This window comes from Xenopus tropicalis, chromosome 8 (assembly GCF_000004195.4).
Source record: "Xenopus tropicalis strain Nigerian chromosome 8, UCB_Xtro_10.0, whole genome shotgun sequence".
In the NCBI taxonomy this organism is placed as follows: domain Eukaryota; kingdom Metazoa; phylum Chordata; class Amphibia; order Anura; family Pipidae; genus Xenopus; species Xenopus tropicalis.
The window spans coordinates 24,332,964-24,340,681 of record NC_030684.2 but is presented as its reverse complement, the minus strand read 5'-3'; positions in this window follow the sequence as shown (position 1 = coordinate 24,340,681).

Sequence of the window (7,718 nt, the reverse complement as noted above, 5' to 3'; positions counted from 1 at the left end):
CAAGATGTGGGAGGATGGGGTGTGATGTATTATAGGGGAGTGTCTAGCCCACTTCACAGCATCACACGACAAATTGGGAGAAGGAGCTGCTGCTATCCATCCAGAGAAGCAGAGCCAGTCTTATAAACTGTGGGGCCCAATTGGGACCATTTTGGCAGGGCCCCCTACACAAAGTGTTGGCAGCTGGCATATTGTTCCAAGACTGGGTGGACAAATAGCCCCTGCCTCTCACTAACTCCATGTGACTGATGTTGTAACCCTGCCTTGTTGTTCCCTTGGTGCCCAACATTTCATGGCACAATGTGCCCCCTAAGCACTGGGTCCTGACACACCAAGCATACAGTGTGAGACAATGATTATTGGTCCCTCACGCACACTATACACAGTGAAAGACTGGGGTAGCAGCAGGGTCGGACTGGGCCGCCGGGACACCGGGAAAAATCCCGGTGGGCCCCGGCGGCCCAGACCCGACCCTTGCAGCGCTCTCACTCCGGACTACTCCTCCCCTAACGCGTCAAATTTACGCGCTCGGAGGAGGACGTCAGGAGGGGGGCCCTGCGAGGGGGGGTTAGGGGACGCGCCTGGCTGGGGACAGGAGTCCCGGTGGGCCCTTCACTCCCCAGTCCTACTCTGGGTAGCAGTATGAATGCAGTGCCCACTTTGTGTTTAATGACCCAGAACACATAGCAGCAGGCAATCATTGTTGGGGGCAGGCTGGATATCTTTATGTACTTATTCCTACTGGTACGGGGCCCCATTAGACCCAATAGATGCAATTGGCCTAAGGCTGGCCCTGCAGAGAAGGGAGGTGGAGATGTGACTGTAGAACTTGTGGCACTGGGTTAAAATGCCAGAAGGTGCAGTACTGCATTAGGCAGTGTTTTCTATTGGCCAGGGTTGGTGTCAGAGCAGTTCTAATGTGTAGCGCTGGCTCCTTCTCAAGCTGAGACTCCCACTGAGATGTCTGCTTACACACAACATACATTTGTTGGTAAAAGGATAACATTTTTAATGGTAGAGTGAATTATTTGCTATGTAAACAGTGTTTTATTTAAAAATAAAAATCATGACAGTATTCCTTTAAGGTCAGACTGGGCCCCCTCTCTTTTGCCATAGCTTACACTCATGGCAGTACCCTAACTCCAGTGCTAAATGTAGAAATGGTACAATCAGCAGGAGAAACTATGCCATTTCACACCCCCCCCTCCTTCCTCCCGAGGGCATATGTATGGTATTGCCAGGAGGAGTGCAGTGTGATACATAATGGATTGCAAGGGGAGATGGCTGTAATATAGACAGGTTTGCAAGTAGAGCAAAAGCAGCTGTCATTAAATCTGCTGGGCAAGTATGGTGAAAGTGCATCAGGTTTGTAGAAGGAATGTTTTGCTTCTGAGGACAAGTGGATACAGGTCATGCTTCTTGGGAAGCTAGTGTCATGCAGTAATGACGCCCAGAGCTTTAAAATACAGGTATGGGATCCATTATCTGGAAACCCGTTATCCAGAAAGCTCCGAATTACGGAAAGCCTGTCTCCCATAGACTCCATGTTAATCAAATAGTTCAGATTTTTAAAATGTATTTCCTTTTTTTCAGTAATAATAAAACAGGATATTGTACTTGATCCAAGCTAAGATATAATTAATCCTTATTGGAGGCAAAACAGTCCTTTTGGGTTTAAATAATGTTTTATTGTTTTTTTAATAGACTTAAGGTATGGAGATTCAAATTACGGAAAGACCCCTTATCCAGAATACCCTTGGTCCCAAGCATTCTAGATAATGGGTGCTATACCTGTACTATAGTGTGTATAGGGCTGCAGGGTGACCAGAGTGTGTTCAGTTCAGTGGTGCTGTGGTAACCGTGTAATCCATGTGAAGAATGCAGTGCCATCAAGAAGATCTGATGGGAAGTGCAGAGATCCATACCAGCTGACTGCTGGGAGAGGGCAGTTCATCAGGGGGGTAACTGTAGTAGGAGCTAACCCTGAGACTGCTTGGGGCCTACCAGGGGCCTCTGGCTGATATACAATTTTAATTTATGTTTCTAAAAAATGTCTTATTCCCACGATTTAGGGAGAACCTGAAATCATTTTGTGTGCGGGGCCCAGCAACATGCAGCACTGCTGCATGGGAACATGCTGGGAACCAGTGACTTCTGGGGAGCAGAAAGTCATGCTGTACTGGGAGGGTGCCGGGGTACACATTGTGATTTAGTACGGGGCAGCTGTTAGTGGAGCAGCCTGTGACCTACTACCATGTGGCTGCTGGCACAGCTCAGTGTAATCTAGTTCTGCACTTCTTGGGAAGCACAATATGATCCAAATGGTAGGAGCTGAGGTGGTTTTAAGCAACCTGCAGGAGGAGTTACTATTAAACTGTTCATTAGCGCTGGGGAATACTGACACTCCTGATACTTTATAGTAAAACTCTTTTTAGGAACCCCTAAAATCTGGACAGATTGACATCAGATCGGGGTGTACTTTATATAAACACAAGTATACCAGTGCATTGGTCTCAGGTGCTCTAGTCTCATGCCTGGCCACACTGTGGGAAAATTGCATTAGTTAACTGAACAGCAGAAGGTGTCTTGAAATCGGGTGCCATGTGGCTTCATCTTAATCATCCAAGATTGTGTGAATGGGAGTCTGAGGACTGGCGTATTCTGTCATTCATCATTGTGTACTTTGCTGTCCACTTAATCACCCATCATTGTGTGATTGTGTTCTTCCTGTTTGCTAAGATACATTGTTTGTATTGGGAGGAAGAGCTTGGTAGACTGGATAACGACTTCATTTTTCTATTGTGACTGCAAAGGCTGAGAACTACTCTGTATTTATCCCATTAAAGGAACAGTAACACCAAAAAATGAAAAAGCTTTAAAGTAATAAAAATATAATGCACTGTTGCCCTGCACTGGTACAGCTGGTGTGTTTGCTACAGTAACACTACTATAAGTTATATAATAAGCTTCTGTGTAGCCCCGGGGGCAGCCATTCAAGCTGGAAAAAAGCAGAAAAGGCACAGGTTACATAGCAGATAACAGATAAGTTCTGTAGAATACAATAGTGTTTTATCTGTTATCTGCTATGTGCCTGTGCCTTTTTTCCTTTGAATGGCTGCCTCCATGGCTACACAGCAGCTTATTTATATAAATTATAGTAGACTTTCTGAAGTAAACACACAACTTTTACCAGTGCAGGGCAGCAGCACATTATATTTTAGTTACTTTTATACACTTTCATTTTTTGGTGTTACTGTTCCTTTAAGTCCACTATTGACTGCGTTTTTCAGTTTTGTTGGCAGTTTTCCACCACGACTTTAAATTGTTCACTGTGCCATATAATTGTGGGGTTTTGGAGAAAGCGAAATCCGTGATTTTTACACTTAATTAATTCCATTATACTGCACTCAGCATCAGATTGGGTACTTGGGGCCAGTACTGCCACCAGTGGCCAACCAACTGACCACCCATACGTATGTACATTTGCACTAATGCCCCAACCCTTACCCACCATCTTGCAACTAGACCCAGACTGGCAATCTGTGGGTTCTGGCAACTGCCAGAGAAACTGCTGTAAGATGCCATAGACAGTCACTATTTATTGGGCTTGCAGGGGGATTTTTGGTCCTCTGTGTACTTGAAATGCCAAAGCCTAGTTTCGGACTGGCCAACCAGTAAAACTCCCGGTGGGTCCAGGTGTCAGTGGGCCCTCCTGCTCCTAACCATTTGTCCTACTTCATGGTCATTCCCTATTTCTGAATGGGAACAAAGAGGAAAAATAAATAAAAAGCATGTAATAAAAAAAAATAGGAGAATAAAGATGTTGAGTAAGGAAGGAGGAAACATATTTTGGAGAGTGGGCCCCTGCAGTTCCAGTCCGGCACTGCTCCTAACTCAGACTTGGCATAAATATGCATGTTGTGATCTCTACTATAGCACTACTGAACCTGCCCATGTCTGACACCACTGAGGGCAGGGTAGATGCGAGTATATATAATGATTGTTTTACATCAAAAATCATTTCCAACCGCTAGGTGTTTGGTAGATAAATAAATGGGTAATTACCACATGGGGATGTCCAAAAATGCTCCAAACTATAAATCTGAACTAAACAAGGGACTTAATGACCCCAGAGGTAATAAACACATTAGAGGATACACATGATAAAATATAGTAATTATATCACAGACCTGCCCGGGTCAGAAACCCGGAACTATTTGCACGCCTGAGTCCAGAACTTTTGAGTTTCAGATGTTTGTATTTGAAAACGTTTGTGCGCTATGTAGTAAGAGCAGGAAGGGGGAAATCACCACCTTATGGCGACCGTTTAAGCCTCGACATTAGAATGGCGTTTGTTAATTTTTTTATAGGTTAGGGCTTTTTAATATTTTCTGGCTGCATTGGCGAATAAAGATTGCTATTTTATCATGTGTAACCTCTAATGTGTTTATTTCCTCTGGGGTCATTAAATCCCTTGTTTATTTAAGATTTATATATAGAGATTGCTGCTACTGGGTAAATAGGAGGAGTTTGGGCCAGAGGGACCAATTAGGACCACAGCTCACAGGGGTTAATCCCAGTATCACACTGGACCCATCTCATACTGTGCACACATACACTTTTTGGGCATTTTTATGCCAAAGGCATAGCAGAAAAATGTTAAATGTAAACTTGTAAGGGGGTGGAAAAGGGTGTTAGTTTAATTTTAGGGTAATTTCTAGCTGTGGCCAAGGTGGCACTAGTGGGTCATGTAAAATGGTTCTAGTTGTAATTACAATATAGGGGCCTTTAGAAGGAGTTAGTGAGTGTTGGGAAAGTCCCAGAAGGAGGAGTTAAAAAGGGCATAAAAGGAGGGGAGTGGCAGAGCAAGGAGAATGTGTCATGGGAAACAGGCACACGCAGGAAGTCATCTGACCCTCAGAAGAGCTTGAAACAGGAAGAGGTAGGCAAACTAGCTAGTGAGGGCCTAGCTTGTGTTATAGCACAATGTAATGGTGTGAGGAAGCCCATGTTAGTGAAAATGGGCAGCTAAAAAGCCCCACCAAGGAGTGAGTGGGAGTAGCTTCCCAGCAGGTACCCCGCCAGTCAGGGTTGAAGTGGATGGGGGTGCAGGAAGGCTTTCTGGGATTCGGCAAGTAGTCAGTGTTGGACTTCCACTGCAAAGCACCTGGCAAGGCTGGTGTTTTGGGCTAAGCCCTGTAAAGCAAGGGGTGCAGACTGGAAGGCACTTGAGGCTGATGGTGAAAGGGAACACTGGAGGGACCAGAAAGTGAGCTTGCCTGGGGAAAAGATTTTTCAACCTGACTGTTACACTAATCTGGCATGGGTAACTGTAAACTGTATTCTGTTGTGTTATGATCTGTGTGCCTGTGGTTGAAGAACAAGGGCTTTATCAGTGTGAAATAAAGTCTTGATTGTTACAACTCCCACCACCCCTCGTGTTTCCTTGTGTATGTGACGTGATTAAAGGGTAATTACTGCTTACAAACTTAGCCTAATTCTCCATCATTAAAGGAGAAATTAATTCATCCAGTTCATGATATACAGTATCTTAATTAGAATTAAGTCTAATACAACTGGACTTTTCAGGGTTTTTTTTCTGTCTCACTCATCTGAGTGGTTTCTTCAATTCAAATGACTGGTAGGGAATTCGCTAACTTCCAGTCATGTACTTTGAAGGATTAAACATCTGCATCAATGAGAATCATGGTACCATTGTGACTGGATCATACCTTCTTACACCTGTCAGTTTCAGCTAACACCTAACTGAATAAGTTCAATGGAACCATTATGATTGGATGCCTGTGACTGAACTACCCTCAAAGGTTTAAATGCCGTGGAATTCCCTGCCAGTCATCTGTTTGAACTGAAGGAGCCACTCGGATGAGTGGTGAAATGTTTTCAAAGAAGAAAAAAACTCAGAAAAGTCCAGTTGTTTCAGACTTAATTCTAATTAAGATACTGTATATGACCTGGATGAATGAGAATCTTCATAGACATATTTCATAGACATTATTTATGCTCCTAGTACAATTTGCATTATCTGTATTTCCTGCCATATCTGTATTTCCTGCCCTTTGTTCTCACATAGAATTAAGAATGGCCATGGAATAGCCATATAAGTAAAAATAGTAGGATCAGCAGAGGTCCCACCAGGTGCTTCACTGGTATCCTGGTGTGCCAGTATGACACTGTATATTTGAAAATAAAATAGTGCAACTGTTTGTTCTACCTGGCCTGTGTGAAAGTGTCAAGAGGATTAGCAGAAACTTTCAGCCATGCGTAAGGGCTGTGACAGACAGGGAGATTAGTCGCGGTGCGACAAATCTCCCTTGTCTCGGGTGACTAATCTCCCTGATATGCCATCCCACCGACTACAATGTAAATCGCTGGTGGGATGGCATACGCGGTGCAGCGATTTGCCGAAACCGCCTTGAGAGGAAACTTTGGCGATTTCGGCGCCGCGTATGCCATCCCACCACGATTTACATTCTAGCCGGTAGGATGGCATATTAATCATGTGGCGACTAATCTCCCCGTCTGTCACAGCCCTAAGACTTCACTGTTATCTGTCTGGTCACAAACTGCACCTCTTAATCCCCTTAATCGATACTGGCAAGAAAAAAACCCTACATTTAATTGTAGCTTGAACATGTGCCAGTATAGATAAAGGAACATGTGTACATAGTTTAGATATTATGATGTACAGCAGACTTCAACATTTTAGGGTATAGTTGCAGAATATAGAAACTACACAAATACACAGTGATGCATACACTATGAGAGGCTAAAATATTAAGTGAGCCACTAACAACAAAATATCAAAGGATTGTACATAGGTGGTTGCATATTTTGGACTGCATATATTTAGGTGGTTGCATATTGGACTGCATTAAAGGACATGTCAACCCCTTTGCAATATAAATTCATTACAAAATATATATTGTGATAGATGCAATAAATAAGATCATTGTTTGGTGTGTTTTCCCACCAGTGTTAAAGGTGGGATACAAGTAGCACCAGGTAAAATGCCTGGTTTTGCAGCAGGTAATGCTGTGTTCAAGTTACTGGCTTAGGAAAAGCCAAATTTATAGGTCCCTGGCATGAATGGAGGGAGAATAGGAAAGACCTTCCATTCCATACTCCATTTAATGTTTTCAGTTGGCCAGCTGTAGGTAGCTGCCTGATTAGGTTGCAGGTGAGCTGCAAATAAAAGGGGGATTACACAGTAGGGGTTGAGTTGAAGTTTGTTCTTAACTCAAAGTAGGTCACTCTCAGAGAGGGGCACAGGACAGGAAGGCTGCCTGCCTGTGTTAGGAACTCCCAGAGGGGCTGGGGGTGCCTCCTGCCACTGCGAGGAGCAGAGGGAGCCATGACCAAGCGTATGAGAGCTGAGAAGGGTCAGTAAGGCTTAAGGTGAAGTCTGAGTTTTTACGGGTGTGAGTCACCGTGGTCGTGTGAAAGTCACTGGGGATGGTGAGTAACCCTGTAAAGGTTCCAAAGTATGGAAGTTACCCTGGAAGGTGAAAGCCCTGAAGAAGGGACAAATCATAACCATGAACTGTTTATGAACTACTAATTTTTATGTTGGGAAGAATTGGCCCTAAGTAAACCTGTGTTTTGCCTGAAGATATGGTGTCCCTGTCTCTATGCTCCAGATCTTCTACTTACCTGCCCATCATAGCTAATTTCGACCAAAAATTACGTGTCCTTTCTAT